Source organism: Acromyrmex echinatior, chromosome 6 (assembly GCF_024713525.1).
Source record: "Acromyrmex echinatior isolate Ae372 chromosome 6, ASM2471352v2, whole genome shotgun sequence".
Lineage (NCBI taxonomy): Eukaryota > Metazoa > Arthropoda > Insecta > Hymenoptera > Formicidae > Acromyrmex > Acromyrmex echinatior.
In genome coordinates, this window is record NC_141857.1 from 16,484,715 (window position 1) to 16,506,887 (window position 22,173).

The 22,173-nt window shown below is 33.9% G+C and overlaps 1 protein-coding gene across 7 annotated transcripts in view; it reads right to left on the minus strand.

The window, feature by feature from the left end:
* Positions 1–17,776, minus strand: part of CCHa1 (neuropeptide CCHamide 1) — a 260,158-nt gene extending 242,382 nt beyond the window's left edge. For all 7 annotated transcript variants that reach the window (XR_015545541.1, XR_015545540.1, XM_087407458.1 and 4 more), the window contains exon 1: positions 17,641–17,776. The gene's annotated coding sequence lies outside the window, so the exon portion shown is untranslated. The remainder of the gene's footprint in view (positions 1–17,640) is intronic.
* Between the last annotated feature and the right edge of the window lie 4,397 nt (positions 17,777–22,173).

Here is a 22,173-nt window from a genome sequence, read left to right on the forward strand (position 1 = left end):
CGTCACGTCACAGGGTATATAGTGTAACCCAGACTTTAACATTATTGTTCATGATGCGCACAATTATAGTTTTCGTATAAATAAAAAAAGCAACAATAAAAAAAGGTCAATATAAAGTCATTCTTAGATCATCTGAGATCGAGATTTTTATCATCACCAAAAAATGACATAAATTCGATCAATATGATGTTAAATTGACATCATTTTGATTTTTCTGTTCTCCTTGGATTACGTTATCTTCCGCTATATTGGTTTCCGTTCGTTGTTTTAATTGTTAGTTTCTTTATGCGCATGATCTGAGATTTTATATATTTGAGCTAAATTATTAAATAAGTAATTCACAATTATAACTTATCAATATTAAAGAGGGACAAATATTTTCCTAAATCTAAATGAAACTTTCGCAAGATTTTCCTAGGACATGCGGTTGCTATTTCACTCGTAGATACACTCTATTTGATTATGAAGATCATGAATAAAGACATGGAAGGATTACATGTGTGTGCTCAATTTCGGCAAACTATGTCCCTTTTGTCAGGGTACTATTCCTAGGCCTATCAACTGTGAAGAAATAAATGATATTGCTATAACTGATTCAATACATCTTTATCACATCTATGTATATACCCTTTTTTCTCTCCAACTACGCAAATTAAAATTTATCAATAAAAATTAAGATTCGAATGAAATAAATCAAATACAAATATAATTGCCTTAAGAGCCAGACACAAGATATTAATATGTTTAATATTAATTTATTCAATTATTTGACAATATTTTAACAAACGTTTCGATTCATGCTTGGAATCCTTTTCAATGTAATGTAATAATGTAATTCAATGGATTGACAACATATGATCCGTTAATCTAGTACGCTAAGTTAATATGTATATGTGATATCAGAGCCGAGTGCGCGATGTTCCAACAAGAATCATTAAGCTTCCAAGTTTGCTAAACGACAAACGTTGTGTTGGAAGATTGAAATAAGAAATAAGAATTAAACTTACATGATGATCATGCATTTCGCGGGTTTCCTCCGTGTCCAGATTCATTCTTGGAATGTCAACGTTTCATGAACCTTGCAGTCCACTTCATCAGGGTGAGGAGCAGCTTGATACTGAGCTGTTCCTTTGGGTCGTTCCTTTTTTATATTACACTACTTGTTGGAGTGAGGGGAAAGAAGAGAATTGTGGGAGGAGGTGAGGGAAATTGGTCAGTCTTCAATAACCGAGAAAATGGTTTTTCATATTTTATTTAGTTGTAGCCATTATCTCTATTTAGATTTTTAGGGTGTTTTTGTATCTCTGGCTTCTCTATATTTTCTTGGAAAGTATGATGACTATTGTGGTCGTTTCGTCAAATAGTATTTGATGTTTCGATGTTGTTTTCTGGTAATGCTGATTACATGACGTGTTTTAGCCTGACATCACGTTGATGTTCTTTTATTCGTAGGTTGACCATTCTTCCAGTTTCTCCAATGTATACTTACCCGCAGGAATAAGGTATTTTGTACACTCCTGCGAAGCTGAATGAAGATCTTTGATCTTTAGGATTTCTTAAGATTTGTCCTATTCTTTTGGTGGTTTCTAAAGATAGTTCGGATATTGTGTTTGTTTAATATTCTGCCAATCCGATCTGTTGTCCTTTGACATATGGGAGAATGGATAAGATCCTTTCGTCTGATTATGTGTCAGAGACCGTTGTCTTGTTTGCATGTTTATTGATTGTTTTGATTATGTTCTTTTTGCCGTGTTCGTTTTTCTATAAGGCTAATTTTAAGTGATTGAGTTCTGTCTGTAGATATTCTTTGTCAGAGATGGTGAAAGTTCTATGTACAAGTGAATTGATTGTAGACTGTTTTTGTGCTGGGTGATGGTACGACTTGGCATGTAGGTATCTATCGGTGTGTGTTGGTTTTCTGTACACTTGATGGCCTAAGGCACCGTCAGTTTTCTTAGAGTAACTCCTATACATAGCTGAACACGACAACACTTGCCGCGCGATGGAAGTTGGTGCAGTAGCCAATCATTCTTTCGTTTTTCGGGAACCATTAATGACTTATGCCCCCTGGACGCGGAAATGCTTGCCGTGCGACAAAATGTGACACGGTAACCAATGAACATTTTAGGAGCTGTAAGCTTATTGGCTACCGTGTTATATTTTGCTACGCGATAAGGAGATCTGCACACACCTTCCGTAACAGTAATCATAAGACGTACAGTAAGAATCAACCAATTACGGTCGAGAATTCTTATGAACTCTTAATTCTGATTGGCTGATACTTACGGTACGTCTTATAGTTACTGTTACGGATGGTGGGGGCTTCCTAAGGTGTAAACTTAAACCAATGAACCAATCAAGATATTGCTTTAAATCTACGTAATGTGACAGAAATAGAAATAGTAGTAAAAACTTATCCATAAAGCAAATTTCAACCAATTGAAATTTGTCTTACGGATAAGTTTATTGCTCTTTCTATTTCCCTCAGCATGGCGCCTGCGCCAGGATAAAACGCAAAAAATGTATACCAATATAAAAAGCTATAAATATATTTTCTTTAATCTTAATACGCTTTTCTTTACAAGTCATCTCTGTTATTGGATTGAATCAACTTTTTAATGAGATATATGAGACCCGTGAATAATAATTTGTTTGTATGTAAATGTAATTTAATGTGTTTGTAAAATGAAGCTAGTTTTGAAATTGTTTACCTTGTTCTATTTATAAAAATTACACACATGTGTGAATCATATGTATGACACACATATATGATTCTTGTTAATAAGAAGGAAGCTAGCAATTGCAAGATTTATTTTATTAGAAAGAGATGAATTATTATCCACGGATGTGTACTGTGTATATGCGCGCGCGCGCGCGCGTGAATGTGCATATACGCGCGCACGAACTACATGCTTATACGTGACAAATCGATATACTGGAAAAATACAGAAAGATTTTGTATGATATCATAAGTAAATGCTGCACAAATGCTGTTCTCAGTGTATACTTTGGATCACTGTAGAGCGCAGATAGGAACTTATTCAATATGCGCTGTACATCGTAGTATGTATATCGAATATTCCAGGAATATTAGTAATATACCGTTGTGATATTCTTTGAATACTTTCAGAATATACTTGTTCCGTTAGAGTCCCATGCTAACGTTATCTGGGATCAGACTCGCGATTAACCACGGTTATGGTCGCAGCTTTTTGCATAACGCATAACACATAGTGAATAAGAGAATCAACTAATCAGAATTTTTCCTTTCCTCCCATTACATGGAAAAGAAGAATTTCGATTGATTAATTCTCTTATGCACTATGTGTTATGCGTTATGCAAGAGTCCATGCTGCGGCTTATCCTGCACCCAATAATTCTAAGAAAAGAAATTAGACACGATAGGTGACTATTTACCGATATATTTTTTGCGATATAAAACTTGACATCCACTCGGAGCAATCTCCTAGCAGCCTTAAGAAAAATCTTAGCCTTAAGAAAAGTGAAATACTTCTCAAAATAAATTACTTTTTTTTTTTTAGAACTCCCTCTAACAACGCACTTGAAATCAACAACAATAGGGCCTAAGAAGAAACGTAAATTACTCATATGGCAGTGCAACATAACAATTGCTTCCTAGACAAAGGAAAAGACGGTCCTTTTTGAGGTATAAATAGAAATCCGTGAAGGCGCACGAACAGAAGCAAAAGTCTAGTGAATCGGTACACATCATGCGCCGCATATTTTCATATAATATATTATTGTGGGTATCTGTTTGGTGCATCAATTACGACCGATCAGTGTGACTGTCTCCGTACTTTATTTTCTGCGCTGATTGTGACCTAAACTCGGCTCCAAGACTTCAAAGAACTCAGTGCGCACTTCCAGACACGAATCTTCCAGGAACCGCTTTAAGCCGCCTCTGAACCCACACGTTCTTTTTCATTTTCTCAATCAATCAATAAGTCTTTTTTTGTATATGTTATTTATCTATATATACATATACATTCAGGGTGGTCAAAAGTCTAGATACACTAAAATATCTCATAAACGCATTAAAAAAACGCATAAAAAAATGTTTTTTACAAAAGTTCTAAGGCTTAAAAAAATGTATTTAATGATAGTAGTTATTTAACTTAAGATGACATTGTCAAGATTAGGTCAAGGTCAATATGAATTTTTTTAATGGAAAATTTCTTTTTCATTACATATTCTTGTAGCTTATCTCAAGAGTTTTCCAAAATACTAAGTTTATTTTCATTAAGTTTATTTTCATTAAGTACTTTGCGAGTTATCAGGCTTGAAAGTTACAGTACCGTCGGCATTACCCAAGATGTCCGACCGATGGCTAAAACTTCTTGAATGTTGTTCAAGATCATATCCTGAGTAACATTTGTTGTTCAAGATCATATAATTCCTAGACAACATTTATCAAGATCAAGGCCATTGGAGGTTGTACCTCTTATTTTCATTAAAAATGAATTTTTAGTCCAAAAGTAAAAAAAAGAACAACCTCCAATGACCATGATCTTGACAAATGTTATCCAGGTCATGATCCTAAACAATATTTAAAATAATATGATAGGAAACAAGACTGTTTATGTTAAATAACATTACTTTTAAATACGAAGTGCCACTACGGTCTGAGTGTTGAGATGTTGAACTAATATATTATATATTTTCAAATAAATGAATTAATGAATTAATTTCAGAAATGATAATTACATGCCGATATGGTTGTCAGGCTTTCAACGCAATCAATCTGAAATATTAATAATCCCCTCAAATTTTCCAAATTAATCTTAAAAAACTGTAATAAACTTATTGCGAAAAAATATTGCATTAATATTGCATTCATTTATTTGAAAATATATATATTAGTTCAACATCTCAACACTCAGACCGTAGTGGCGCTTCGTATTTAAAAGTAATAATATTTAAGATGTTTTAGCCATCGGTCAGACTCTTTGGGATCGATTATGACGCTTTTTTTATGTTCTACAGAATGGTTTGCCTTTTTAATCACATTGTTTTAAGTTTAACCACGTTTTGACTTCTATTATTTTTACATCAGTAAATATGTTTATATTAATTAAACATTTTCTATACTAATTAAATATATAATAGATCGATCATTTCGATAGTACAAAGTTATGTACAATAATATACATTTGGTTAGTAAGGCGATTAAAATGGCAATAACACTGCCATTTTATATAGAACGATTATTTTAATGACATTTATATGTATATAATACTCAAATTATATCCAATGCGCAGTGGGCCAGGGATCCTAAAAAGTAGCCAAAATTTATAATAAAATGTTGATGGATTTGCGTGAAACTCAGTGCCTAGGAGTTTTTGGGGTCACAAATTTAAAATCTTATGTTAAAACAAAAAATTTTTAATGGCGCAATATAATGAACCTAAACTTTAAAACTAGCAGAATTTGTGTGAAAATTGTTTTCCATAACTTTTTTATGTTGCTATGTACAATTCTTAAAATTAAATATTACGTCTATGATTAGCCTACAACATTGTAATTTTTAGAGTCTACCACGAAGTTATAGTGCGATTTTAAACTCCTCCTTATTTTACGTGAGTTCCTTTGTATGTGAAGATGTATACTGCTTGCTCGCTCGCAATTTTCGTGATATTTATAAGGAGTATTCATAAAATAATTTGAACATTTTATTGATATTTATACATTCTGTTACGGTTTTCTTGCTGATCCGAAATATTCGGCACATTAGGAATATGAATCGAACTTTATATGAATATTTAGCGTTAGTTAGGAGAAAGTAGTTGACGAAATAGTGTGAGAAGAAAATTGCTGAGATAAAATAGAGCTTGATCTCTCGGTATAATAAAACAGGAATGATGTATATCGACATGAGAGCGCTGTTGTTTAGGGTTAAGGTTAGTTTTGGTGCGCGCCCGTCTATGTATTCTCTTACTTCTCGCTCGCTAGCGCATGGCGTGTGTTATTCTGTACGGGAAATTGTGCCGATTACCAATAAATACGTAACAGGTTATGGGCCCAGGACGATTCCAGTGCGCGATATTTTGCGGATAATTTATGTTCTGTGATGTGAAAATCGTCTCATTGGCAACTCATTCAGGAAAAATAACTTTGTATGAAAATGACCACTGAGGACATGTCGCTACGTAACATTGTGAAGTTCGATGATACGAATTTCTAATCGTGGAAATTTCAGTTGAAGACTCTTTTTGATTATAATGATCTAATATCATTGAAAGAAAAGAGGCACTCTCTGAAGAAGTTATAGATACGAATGAGGCAATGAGAGCCCAGCGTACGACGTGGAGAAATGCAAAGACATGGTTTCTCATTACGACACTACGGTTCTCTAATTACGACATGTGATGAAGTGCAAATGGAATATCTGACGGTATGTGAATCGGCCTATGAGATGTGGAGGAAGTTGTTGACGATTCACGAACAGTGATCAGCGATGAATAAAGTATCGTTAATGGAAGATTTCCATGGCTACACAATGGCAACTGTAGCATCGCGTGTGTACGTGTGCATGTGGCACGTGTATAAAATCTCGCCTTCCGGTTGCATTATATTGGAAAGTAAGTAGATGACGATACGATTATGGTTAAAATTACTACGACTTTGCCATCTAAATATCATGCTTTTAAGAGTTTGTGGGACAATGTTCCTGAGAGTGCGCAAACCATCTCGAATCTGCTTGAAAGGCTGTTGCAAGAAGAAACATATACTTAAGGAGGAACAAACGAGTCAAACAATGGTGGCCATGATGGTTAGCTCAAAACCGAAGGACAAGAAATGTAATAGAGGTGGAAATAAAGACGATCAAACCAAAAAGATAGAAAAGAAGAAGAATGTCAATCGATGTCATGAGAAGAGACATTATGCACGGATGTGTCAAAACTGATAGATAATGTACACATTGAAGATGCGAATGAGTCACCTGAAGTTCCATATCGCGAAGTAGTAGGATCGATTATATTTATAGCGGTAGTAAATAGTCCTGACATCGCGTTCGCTACTGGTTTTTGTCAGCCGATTCTTGTCAAACTATAATAAGGCATATTGGAGTGCAGTAAAGAAAATTTTGCATTATTTTTCAGGTACGAAAAGAGTATTGAAAAGGCATTTGTAATGTAGTAAGTTTTAGTGACTATGCCGCAACGCGTAGATCAACAAGTGGATGTGTAACTATGTTAGCAGGAGGACCAGTTATCTGGTCGTCACGTAAGCAGGAATGCGTTTCTTTAAGTACTACTGAGTCAAAATTTGTAGCAGGAAGCAAGGCAGCAAAAGGTGTTGTGTGCGAAAGTTGTTGACTGATGTTGGATATGAATGTAAAAAACTTACAAAATTGTGTGTCGACAATTAGAGCACAATGAAAATCACCAAAAATCCTAATTCGCCTTTCGATCTCTTTGATAGGAGAACGAAACACAGATGTACGTTACTATTTCCTACGTGATATGTATGAGAAAAATATTATAAACATGATTATGTCGAAACTGAAAAACAGGTAGCTGACATACTGACGAAATCTTTAACACAGTATTAGATTTTTGTGCTTGAGGAATTATATGAATGTGATGGAGGAAGAATTAAGTTCTCGAGAACGTGTTGAGATAAATTAGAGCTTGATAAAACAGCATGTCTCTCGGTATGATAAAACAGAAATAATGTATATCTACATGAGAGCGCTGTTGTTTAGGGCTAAGGTTAGTTTTGGCACGCATCCGTCTATGTATTCTATGTATGTCTCTTACTTCTCGCTCGCTAACGCATGGTGTGTGTTATTCTGTACAGGAAATTGTGCCGATTATCAATAAATATATAACAAAAACAAATATTAGTTTTGTTACACTTTCGCTGTACAAAGGCGAAATTTTTATTTTGAATCTACTATTTTGAATTTTTTACTTTTAATATCAGATTTGAAATCAGTGATCTCAAAAACCATCTGTAACGAGTTTCACACATATCCATCAACATTTTGAATTTTTGCTATTTTTTGAGGTCAACGCGGCGCGGCAGCGATTCTCGCAAACATATACGTTTGAGACAAATTTTAAATTACTAGATGACAAATATTTGCCGCATATCTAAGTGAAAGTGTATAGTAATAGGAACAAAATGCCATTAACATTTCTATAGGAAGGGAAATGTAGGAGGGTTGATTAATTGGGGAGATAGGGAGTTTATTATCATAAATTGTGAAAATTTGACACTTTATGTCTTTCTTTACTACAGCATGTATTACTTTAGGTTAATTATTGACTATTTTGCAAACATCAACATTCCTGGAGATAAAATTAACGGATAGACACTTTCATATTGCCAGCATATTTCAAAATATACGATATATTTTCATAAATTGATGAAATAATGAAAAATTTAGGTAAATGTTAAGAAGAGTCCGCTTACCTCAATGTAAAAAAATACATAGAAAACGTTACTCTTCGCTACTGCAATTTCAGTACACAAATAAAGTCAACTTCCTAAATCTAAATTAGTGGACAATCACTGATTCAATGGCAAATTTTGATAAAAGTACATTAAATCGATGTGTTTTCGGGTAAAAATAAAGATTTGACAAGAAAAAAGTGTCGCTCTGCTCCATGAACCGAGATATCAATTCTTAACCTTTCAAGGTCACATTTCGAAAAACCACAATATGGTTACTCTGTGTTAAAATGACCCAACCCATCTCTAAAGTGCAAACAAATCGATAGTAATAGTTCCAATAATTTCAACAAATTACAGTATATAATTTCATCTTTTAAGAAAATGGAACAATAGCGGTTTAATGAAAAATTTAATTTTAACACTAAAAAAAAGCCTAAACATATTAAGTGCGGAAAAATGTATTTTTTTATTTAAAAAATTGTAACTTTTTAAATTTAGAATATTTTCAAATGCAATTTTAACCTAGTACTCTTGACGATGTACTTTAAAAATAAAATAGTATGGTTACACGCGTTTCAAAAAACGTATTTATTTATTTTGAAGATAGAAGATAATCGTTTTTTCAGAAAAGTATTAAATGCGGGTAAAAAGCTATTTATTATTGGTTTAAGTTATTATTAATGTAAAAATTATTATTATTAATATTGAAGAAATATAAATGAAAAACGTAAAATGTAAAAAATACATAGAAAACATTACTCTTCGCTACTGCAATTTCAGTACATAAAGTCCTGTACACAATCAGCTTCCTAAATCTGAATTAATGGATAATCACTGATTCAATGGCAAATATGCCACTGTTAATAAACGAAATGTGTTATCACTGACCTATAGCGAACCTTACTTTAGTGTATAAGTGTACATTGTTGCAAATTCTCATGAGTTTTTTCAGGAGTTCCTATAAAGGAACTATAAGATTCTGTAAGAGTTTGTATAATTACTTATAGGATTTGCGCAGCATGCATGTATAGATATACGTAGGACATTCATAGGAATGCAAATAGGGTAATAGAGGTACCTACAGGAATGTGGACAGATACCCTATGAAAACTAAAAGGTCTACAAGATACCAGTTTCAAACATACAGAAATATGTAGGCGTATGTAAGACAAAGGAGAGGTACCCCAAGGGGACTGAAAATGCTTATAAACTACTATAGGATGACATATGCACATCTTCTCTGTCCTATGTGAACCTACATGTTCCTACAGGTCAAAGTATAATATTCTATAGGTCTTTAGTTTCCATGAGAAAGGAATTTAGTTTCCATTTCTCTTTCCTGGGTACCTATCAACTTGAAAGAATAATTCGTAACTCCCAAAAACTAAAAGCCACAATAATAGTTAATAAACGAGGTATATTCCACGTTTTCGGATGAAAAAAATCCTGACTGCCATAAGGAAAATATATATTTATGACTTTTTTGAGTCACCAAACACACTTTGTTTATCACGTGACCTTCAGTTTTTGGAATTATAGACAAATTATCTTAGATTTTCACGTGGAATTAAATCAGCCTGTTATATCATTTTGTGTATACACTCTAATATGTACTCGTATATTATAGGGACTATACAGAGTGTCTTAGAATATTTGTGACTATTTTGGGACTATACAACGTATCTCCAAATATTTGGAATTATTTTTGTGTATAGATAGAGCGAATTAAACTGAACCAGAAGATCCTCTATTATTTTGCAATTTTCGCAATTATTACCCAATGAACAGAATGTCTAAAATCGATGTATGAGACAACTTTAATATATCTTTGAGAGTTTTTTGAAAGACATATTTAAAATAAATCGTAAAAACAAACGTGGTTATAAATTTAACAAATATAAAAAGAAGAGCATAAGAAACCACAGCACAAGTTGTAGTTTGTGATATTTAGTTATTATTACATCAATTAAAACATTAAACGTTTCGGCCACAATCTGGCCATCTTCAGTAAATTCATAATATTCTTAAGACACAGAGTTACATTTAGTTGGCATTAAATTCAACCGTCGTATTTTGTAATTATATAAATGTGTTCATTTCTATGAGAAGATGCTTCGTACAATAATGTTAAAACGCCCAAAGTCATATCACGAAAAGTGTAGAACGAGAATTTCCAGATTCTAATTTAAAATTAATTTGTATTTCATTAATATCTTCTAATCGGAATATAAAAGAATAGAATCGTTACCTGTTTTATTTTTTTGCTGTTTTACAGCAAAAAAATATAACGATGAATCTCAAGTACATCCTTTGCACAGATAGAAATTTGTCGTGACATTGTGTATTATTATTAGTCATATCGTATATTTTATTTATATATATGAGTCAACAGTTTGAAAAGTTCTAGAATTATTTATTAAATGAGAGAGAGATCTTTTTTTAGAAGAGGAAGATAAACCTTTCGTGTCACTTTGCTTATTGATACCACTTGTTTGGCCTTCCATATGTATCATTTTAGAAATTCTTCTTTTCATTAATGATTGTTCTGTATCTAAAATTCTTATCTTATCCCAATCCAATTCATGCATCTCATTCAACCGGTGACGTGAAACCACTGATATCTCGGAAGTAGGTTTTCTTATGTCAGCTTTATGTTCTTTTATACGAGTTTTTAATTTCCTTTTAGTTTGGCCAACATAAGACGATTCACAATTTAAACAATTAATTTTGTAAACAACTCCACAATGGTCATCCTTAAGCAAAGGATCCTTTCCTGTCTTTATAAATGTATTCAATTTACTCATAGGTTTATAAGCTATATTAAAATCATGAATATGTGAAAGTTTTTTGAATTTTTCCGATACTTTGCTTAAGTGAAATGGTATCGTGAAAAATTTTTTCTTTGAATTCGCATTAGAATCACATTCATTATTATTTTCTTCGCGATTTTGATCTAAATTAGTTCTATTCTCCAATGTTTTTATTCTATTTTTAATTGTTGAAAATATGAATTTAAGAGGATAACCATTACTTAAAAGAGTGTGAATTAAATCAGAGATGTTTTTGTCATGAAATCTAGGATGGGATAAAAGCAAAATTCTATCAAGTTGAATTTAATGCCAACTAGATGTAACTCTGTGTCTTAAGAATATTATGAATTTACTGAAGATGGCCAGATTGTGGTCGAAACGTTTAATGTTTTAATTGATGTAATAATAACTAAATATCATAAACTACAACTTGTGCTGTGGTTTCTTATGCTCTTCTTTTTATACTTATTATATTTAAAATATATCATCAAGAACTCTGAAAAATATGTTAAAGTTGTCTTATGCATTGATTTTATCAGCTTATTCAACAATTTTTAGAAACTATTTTGAAAAATTATACAGGATTTTTCGACTCAGTTTAATCTACTTTATCTGCATATGAAAATAGTCCCAAATACGGGACATCCTGTATATCATTTAGGTCCGATTGCAACAACGTGCAATCATTTTTTTTTATGCGATCTTATAGAAGTTTCTTTTCATGGACTGATGCCATAGATTCTTATGTAAAACCTTGTAGAAAAATTTCCTATATTATCCTATACATGCTGCGTAAATCCTATAAGTATCTATTGTAAGAAATTTAGAGGAAATAGGCACAACAAAGAAGCTATTAACGTCAAAGCTGTGTGGCTCAGTGGCAAAATGGAAGTCTACCAACTCGGAGGAGAAAGCAGGCCTGGATTCGAGACGAGGAGCGCTTTATTATGTGATATTTTTCTCTGTTGTCATCAATTGTTTACACTATACAAGCTCTTATAGAATCTTAGGGGCTGCACATAATGAAAAGTATAGGGAACAGAGAATAAAAATTTCAACCTACCAGAAATCATATATTGTGGAACACATAATTTTTGATAAGTTGAAATTCTTACTCTCTATTCCTTATTTCCTATTCCTTTCATTGTGCGTAGCCCCTTATAGTCTTCTATAGGAACCCATAAAAAAATCCATAGAAATTTACAGCAAAATGACTTCCTCCCATGGGGACCTGTCGGATTCACCATGGGTACCCATAGTTAGGCAAACCCATAGGAAAATTTCTCATAGGAATTTTCAGTAGGGTAACGAATATACATTCAATGTATATGATATTGTAAGATTGGAATTACAATGTGCTGGAACGTGCAAATATCAGTATTTTAACTATACGAGGTCTGTCCCAAAAGTATCTGACCTACCTCCATTTTTCAGCGCTTGGCTTATTCTTCGTCATCCGGTTGGTGGCATCCTTCGAAGTAGTCTCCATTTGATTGAACAACACGCTCATATCATATCGATGCTTCCACTTCCCAAAGCAGTCTTGAAAGTCAGTTATTGGAATCGCCTTTAGTGCATTCGTCGCATTGGTTTCAACAGTCTTCTTGTCGTCGAATCGGTGTCTTTTAAGCGGCATTTTCAATCGAGGAAATAGCCAAAAATCGCAGGGAGCTACGTCGGGACTGTACGGAGGCTGGCGAAGCTGTACAACACTGTGTTTTGATAAATACTGCTGCACAAGGTTTGATGCATGCGCTGGAGCATTGTCGTTTCGGTCATTTTTAGCTACTTAAAAATCCGACGAACGTGAAAAAGATACTGTAAACAAATACACACTACGTATGAACTATACGTCCTACTAGTGTCGGCGACCAATCGATAAGTTCGTAAGATCCTACTGTTGACGTGCCTGCCCGGTAGAGGTCGCTAGAACACTTTGGAGCGAAGATATAAATGCAAGTCGGATACTTTTGGGACAGACCTCGTATACATAATGTTCAAATATCTTTTTTTTATAGTTGCATTCCACTGATTATTCAGTGCCAAATGTACTAATATAATGTGCTGATAATTTAGTACCAAGTATGTCATTTCAGTAGATTATCCACTGATTCAGATTTAAAGTGTGTTTATCACACATAGATCATAGACACGACGAACATTATTTTCTTATTGTTTTTTTTATCCTTACTTGAAGGACACAATCCACATCTTGCTTATTTTTGCAATTTAATGCAAAAACATAAATCATAAATTTTTTATAATAGAGAACGTTTTAGAATCGGTCAAAGTTGGATATTTCAAATAATATTCTTGATATATTAAATATAATTATATTGAATATAATATTCTTGATTCATGAATCTCATTTCATTAATCTCAAATGTGACTGTTCGCCGAAACGTTCGGACATTGAAACACAATCAATCTGAGAAGCTAATAATCGCAAGCCGAAACGTTCGGACATTCACGAATATATATAATTCCCCCTCTATTTTAAATTAGAAACTTTTATTGCAGAAAATATTACCTCAGCCAGGATTCGAACTTGGGACCTCTCAACTTTCCGGGGTGACACACCGGGGCAACACACGGATCGCGACATTCGCTTCGGAAAGTCAAGAGAACTCAGTTTCGAATTTTGGCTAAGATAATATTTTCGCAATAAAAGTTTTATATTTGAAATAGAGGGGGGATTATATATATTCGCGAATGTCCGAACGTTTCGGCTCGCGATTATTAGCATCTCAGATTGATTATGTTTCAATGTCCGAACGTTTCGGCGCACAGTCACATTTGAGATTAATTAAATTCATGAATCAAAAATATTATATTATTTGAAATATCCAACTTTGTCCAATCCTAAGGCGCTCTCTATTATATTATGTTGTTACATTAACAACATAATATACATTAACTCGGTCGGTTTCTATTTTATACATTTTTTAACGAAACGCGATTTTTATTTCGAATATATTAGAGTGGATACAAAAAGAGTGGCACCAATGCATATGCCTAATGCATATGCCTGATTGGCTCCGCTGTTAAGTATCTTTACTTAATTAAAAAGAAGATAATATTAAAGAAAAAAGAGATAAAGGAAAAAAAAGGGAACAAGGAATTGCGAACACAATGAACACAAAATGACGACTTCCGGCTAATTGAAATTACTTTCTTTATACCCACTCTACAACGTATAAAATGCTTACGCCTTCTGAGTTAACATGATCATGTAGGAAATTGAATCGATAATTATCGACATTTTTGTTCCGTTTCCTACATTACCATCTTAGCTCAGGAATGAAAACATATATTAAGTTCGATCCCACAAATGTGAGATTTATTTTAATTTTGGAAAATTTTCCAATTTTAGAATTGAGAAAAAATAAACGAACTTAAAGTTAATCTTACGTTTATGGAATCATCTATAAATACATAATTGCCCACCCCAAATATTTCGAAAACTACACATCCTAGAAGAAAAAGTTTTAGACAAAAGTTGTAGGATTTCGAGGGGGGCATCCAACAGTGACCTTGACCATGACCGTTACAATGGCCGTCAAGGTCATTTCAAAGTCAAGTCAAAATTTTCAAATGGAACGCCCCTTTTTTCACACCGCAATTGGAAAGAGGAAGAAATTTTACGTCCGAATATGACCTTGACCGTGACCTTAATGTCAAGATCATGTCAAGATGAAATCCAAACATCTTGAAAACTATGTGCTCTTGCAAAAATGTTCGACACCAAAGTTGTGAGGTTCGGCGGGGGTTACTTAATTCAAGGTCATTTCAAGGAATTAGAAAGAGGAGGAAATTTTACGGGTCTGAATTTTGTGTGATCATAAAAGCAAACTCCCAATGAAGAAAACTAGTTATAAAGGACCATTTTATGAAAATTAACCCTTACTCCGTAACCCTTTGTATCGGCACCTTAAATCTGTAAACCATGGTCTTTTAGATCCTGTGCCTTTTTTAAACGGTAAAAATGCTTTGAAAAATCTGCAGAAATTCATGGAGCTTCTTAAAACCCTCAACTACAAATCCCAATTAAATATTTCGGGAAAAATAATTTTTTTATACATTTCTTATTTGAAAAAAATGGAAAAAACCTATGGAAAAATCACTTGTTCTTGCACTTGCGGCAGGATCTAAAAGACCATGGATTACAGATTTAAGGTGCCGAAACAAAGGGTTACGGAGTAAGGGTTAATTTTCATAAAATGGTCCTTTATAACTAGTTTTCTTCATTGGAAGTTTGCTTTTATGTTCACACAAAATTCAGACCCGTAAAATTTCCTCCTCTTTCTAATTCCTTGAAATGACCTTGAAGGTCATGATCATGGTCATTAAGCAACCCCCGCCGAACCTTACAACTTTGGTATCGAACATTTTTGCAAGAGCACATAGTTTTCAAGATGTTTGGATTTCATCTTGACGTGATCTTGACATTGAGGTCACGGTTAAGGTCATATTCGGACGTAAAATTTCTTCCTCTTTCCAATTGCGGTGTGAAAAAAGGGGCGTTCCATTTGAAAATTTTGACTTGACCTTGAAATGACCTTGACGACCATGGTAACGGTCATAGTCAAGGTCACTGTTGGATGCCCCCCTCGAAACCCTACAACTTTTGTCTAAAACTTTTTCTTCTAGGATGTGTAGTTTTCGAAATATTTGGGGTGGGCAATTAAAATGGGACACCCTATATAGTTATACTATGAACACATGTAGTATGTATACTATGTACAACATTATAGACCGCGTTCCAGTATATATAACCAATACTAAAAATCCGTAATATACATAAAATACAAATTTGTAATTAACAGTTATATTGGTACAAAGCTATATTAGCTTTTTTCTTACGTCCAATGTCATTTTAGGTTAGAACATAATGTAATAATAAATTAATATGACATTGTACATACATGATATAACTCTTTATGCTCTATCTAATAAAAAAAAATAAAGGTTATACTAATATACAGAAATTATTGATATGTTAACTTATACGAGAATATAAGTTTGAAAAGTTCTCGGCCTGATACAGAAATGATCCACAAATATCAAACTGCTATAATTTAAAAAAAATTTGATTTTCCACAGGATTAAAATTTCAAACAGATGTGTTAATTGCTTTGTTTCGGTCGTGTCAAGCAACCAACTTTTGGTTTCATCAATGACAATGCTTCAATTGCAGACGCAAAATTCTACGAATTGGTTCCGTAAACATCGTATTTCATCAGATTTGATAATTGAAATGCCTCTGCAATAAATTAAAAATAGTCTACCCACGATGAACACCTCTAATTTGTCTATAACTAGCCAAAGCATGATTTACGGCTGTGGCATTTTGTTATAGGCTATGATGTCATGGTCCGATTCATGCTGGCAATGTTTATGAGCATCATTTGTCTTCGTTTAACATTTGACAACAAGGATGAAATGATTTTTAAACGTTGTGAGCGGACTCGGATCATGGCTATAGCTAGCTAATCTACGATTGACGCTTCTGGCAATAAATTAAAAATAGTCAGCCCACGATAAATGCCTCTGACATCGTAATTAGGCAAAGCACGATTTACGGATATTACGGTGTAATATTTTCCATATCACTTTTATATAAATAAAAGTAATATTTTGACAAATGACATAAAGATACGGATGTACTTCCGAAAAGGTGAACCTTCCAATTTTTCTTTCGATTGGTATACTATAATATTATATTTTGACGCCTTAATTATGAATATGATCGTGAAAATTACACTACCGACAAGATCATTTTTAAGATCAAATATGATTGAAAAAAATGATTTTTTTCACGATTTATGCGTAGAAAATCATGCGCTTCGCAGAGAGAAGGGGAGCACAAATCAAAATCTAACTGCTCTACTTGTGATCACATAAAATGTAAAAGTTTATATTTAACCGTAAAAATGACCTTGTCGGCAATTTCCATGATCATATTTCATATTAATCAGCACACATAAATGCAGTAGTATAGATAAAAATCGTTTTTTAAACATTTGACTTTGAAAATGATCTTGTCGGTAATTTTTATAATCATATTCATAATTGGGACATCAAAATACAATAGTATAAAAGTACAATCGATAAGAAAATCGAGAGATTCACCTTTTCGAAAGTACCCAAAGATACATATTTATATAACCTTTCACCTTCTGATTTTATAAGGTGCCTTCCAACAAGAAACACACCTGACGATAACCTTTTAATCCATTTTGACTTTATACGATGCATTCTAACAAGAGACATGATGTGAGACGATGTGTCACATCGTGTTTCTTGTTGGAATGCATCGTATCGTTGGAATGATGGTATATTAAGGATGAAATCATCACTATGTTGTACTGAGTCGCTTGTTAAAAAACACCCATAACCTTTCTCTTACCTTAAGAAAGACATAATTTTCTGTTATTACATATCTTCCATTTTGTATACACAAAACACTGTGCGTGCGTGCGTGCGTGCGTGCGTAACACTATTACGCTACATTGAACTAACAATGATACCATTGCGTGGCAATGATACTGTGAACGCGAGTCAATTACTAATTACAACTGATTGACTCGTGTAGTGCCGTTATTTTCTACGCGTAAAGCGTCACGCAAAACGGTTTATAGAACAGAAGATAATATCGGCACATAGAAAAATCCGTTTACTTTGCAGCCATTATTTTTGCAATTAGACACTAAAATAAACATCATGTCTGTTTCTTATTTTGTATTAATATCAAGATACATCAAATCTCGATCAAATCTGAACGTATCTTTAAAATGGGCATTTTTATAATCATATATTAAGTTGAAATGTTCTGGTTGAAATGTTCTTTAACAGAATATATTAATTCTATTCGAAGAATGAAATATTCAAATTTTATGAGGACTTTTTTATTTGTGTCATAATATTTGCAAAATTTTGTAAATCTTGATGCATTGGTTATTATATAACTATATAAATTTTGTGTAATATACGTAATATAATTAAACAAATATTATGAATAAATAAATGAGCGTTTATATGTAGGAGAGACCGGGGTCAGTAGACTATAGGGATAAGTAGAATAATTAAGATTTTAATATATATTAAAAACAAAATACGCGAAACACGCATAAACGTATCTGAGACGCAGCACTGACTGTCGCTCAATCTGCTGTAATATCTCATTACGAACACATCTATGATAGAAAGTAGGCGAGTTCTCACCTACTATGTATTAGTATATATACGTATATGATGTGTGTGTGTGTGTGTGTGTGTGTGTGTGTGTGTGTAAGGGAGGTCAGGGATGGCGAAATGCATCACAGACGCTGGGTCTGAGAAAAGGGAAAGCGCGTCATCGAGGTCCACGATCGAGGGGAAGGGTTCGTTCCTTCTCTTTCTCACCCGTTATGTTCTAACCTATTGTCCTCTCTTATCCATTGTTCTCTCTGTCCCGCCCGTTACAGTTCTATACTTATTATTTGCGAGGTTCATGAAACGTTGGCATTCCAAAAATGAATCTAGACGAAGGAAATCCACAAAACGCATAATCTTTATATAGAAAGCACTCGTAGAAGCTTCAAGAATATTATAAAAAATTACAAATATTTTCAGTAACATTTTTTGTGAAAATAATAATTTATGTTATTTTCCATATGCTTACACCATTTTAGCTCGAGTGCAAAACTGGAGATCGCAGTAAATTGTGGAAAACTTAACAACTACGCGATTCGTCTGCCCAGTGAAGACAACAAGTGGTTGAGCTTCAGCAATTACTGCAGGAAAGAACGCGTCTCATTCATAGTTTACGCCGATCTTAATGCACCTTAGAGAAAATGAAGATGGACATGAAAACATTTAGTTGTATTAGGTACAAAAAAGTTCTGAGCTTTTTTTTGTAAAATTCAATCAAAACATCGTATGTAATCGTACGGAAATGGCTTGCTGCGTAACGCCAAGCTGTTCTGCAAGCTCCTTTTCAGTTTGCGCAGAGTTTATATCCAGCAGTGCTTGCAATTCGCCCGTTTCAATCTTTTCAGGGCGTCCAGCACGCGATTCATCTTTAAGACTGAAATCTCCTTGGCGAAACTTTTGATACTGTCTTTTACATGTAGCATGACTTACAGCGTTCTCTCCATATGCAGCACAAATCATTGCAGTGGCTTCAGCAGCATTTTTCTTCAGATGAGAAACGCGAAGTGGATGGAAAATCGAATATGCTCTTTTGTTATTGCCATCGTGAATACTACTGATTTTTGAGGTTATGTGCATCAAACGCCAAACCGTATGGCATTTTAGAAGGCCAAATGTTAACGCTTTAAAACCGCAAAAGGGCGGGAAGATATATAAAATTTAAATTGTTATTTCGGTTGTATCAAATCTAAAGCTCAGAACTTTTTTGTACACCTAATAGGTATCAGCAATTGGGTATTTAGCTTAGCATACTATGTCCATTGCTTATACGACAACTCGTTGTATATGTATCGATTTCGTTGCGGTAACGATTGCGTCGCATGGTTCGCTGAGGAACTTAAAAATTTAGCACATAGAGTCTATACTTTCGGCCAATGTACCCATGGCAGATTTTACGCGAGATGATTGGCAAAATTTAACAGCGCCACGCACTGCCATATGTGCAAAAAATCGTTCGCGCCGGATGATACGCGAATACGCGATCATTGCCACTTGACCGAGCAATACAAAGGCCCCACGCATTCAAATTGTAATTTGAATTACAAAGATTCGTATTGCATTCCCATAGTTTTTCATAATTTATCGGGGTGCGATACACATTTTATTATCAAGGATATAGCTGTCGCGTACGAAGGATGTACAAAACTACTTCCCATAAAAGAAAAATACATTTCATTTACGAAATATGTCGATAACCAAAAATCAAAAGAAAACTTGTGTAAAAATACGTTTTACAGATTCATTTATAAATTTCTCAGTACCAATATAGAAAAATTAGCGTCGATAAAAATAAATTAAAAATTACGCAGTCAGAATTTTTTAATCTTAGCGCGGAAGATTTCGATCTTCTCACACGTAAAAGTATATTTCCGTATGAGTATAACACATTGACTGCATTGAAAAGTTGAAGGAAACCGAGTTATCATCACGCAAATTATTTTATAGCTCGCTGATAGGTGATACGGTATCAGAGAGCGATTATGTGTACGCCGTGAACGTATGGCAACGGATCTTCATCTAAACATTCGGTGAATACAGTGATTTATCTTTAAAAACAGATATTGGCCGATATATTTGAGAATTTTCGGGATAGTTGCATCACCAGTTATGGATTCAATCCCGCGTATCATTATACACTATCGGGTTTTACGTGAGATGCAATGTTGAAACATATTCGCGTCAATTTGGAACTTTTTACCGACGTTGACATGGTTCTATTCATCGAACGTGATATGCACGGCGGTCTGAGTCAATATTCAAACAGGTATGCACAGACCAATAATAAGTACATGCAATCTTACAATCCATCGAAATCGTCAACGTACCTGATGTACTTTGACATTAACAACCTATACGGTTGAGCAATGTATCAATCATTGCCATACGCTGATTTTTGTTGAGTCGACGACGTAGACAATTTTGACATTACGATCATCGCGACAGATTCACCAATGAGTTACGTTCTCGAGGTGGACTTGGAGTATCCGCAACATCTCCTTGATGTGCATTCCGATCTACCGTTTCGTCCAATGCGCGAGAAACCAGCCGGCAAGCGAGAGGAGAAGCTCCTCGTGACATTGTATGATAAAAAGTGTTACGTCATACATTATCGCAATCTGCAGCAATGTACTCATCACGGTCTCCGTATTACAAAGCTCCATCGTATGCTGCAATTCGCGCAATCTCTGTGGCTTCACGAGTACATCCAACTCAATACAAATTTTAGAACTTTAGCGGAGAATGAGTTAAAAAAAAAACTTATTCAAATTAATAAACAACGCCGTTTTCGGCAAGACTATGGAGAATGTGCATAATCATGTTGATATGCGACTCGTAACGCGTTGAAACAGGAGATACGATGTACAGGCAATGATCGTGAAACCAAACTTTCACAGTAGAAGCGTTTTTCCGAGAATCTGGTCGCGATAGAAATACGGAAACTTGAGGTGAAGTTCGACAAACCGATATACATAAGTATGTGCATCTTCGATATATATCTAAGACGTGTTTGTACGAATTTCATCACAAGTATATGATACTGTTGTTTCGCGAAAATTGTAAAGTTATATACACTGACATGGACAGTCTAATTTATTATATTAAATGCGACGACATATATGATAATACGAATAAACGATATTATGAAACGCGATATTAACAGATTTGATACGAGCGATTACGCGATCGATAATGCTCTTACGATATTCAGCTAGTAAATAAAAAAGTTCTAGGCTTGATGAAAGACAAAAACAATGGCGCGATCATGATTGAATTCGTCTGGCTTAGAGCGAAAATGTATGCCTTGCGTACCTTTCCTTCCTAGAAGGAAAGAAGGATATAAAAAAAGCAAAAGGCGTCAAGAGCAATGTTGTGGCAAAATCCAATGTTTGAGGATTATATGCGCTGTTTGAATGATGCAATCGAAATGACGCGCAGGCTGTCGTGTATAAGATTGAAATTGCACGAGGTACACGATATCAAAAAAGAAAATCACTCTAAGTACTCACGATGATAAGTGATATATTGTATCAAATTCTACCGACACGCTGCCATGGGGGCATTATAAAACATTATAAATTCATTTTTTTTTATTTTTGTATTTTTAATAAAACACATTTGTGTATGTTATATAATACGTATTATGTATAGTATATATATTATATATATAATATATATATATATATATATATATATATATATATATATATATATATTGCAACCGCACTCACGAGCGTGGCGCAACTTCGTC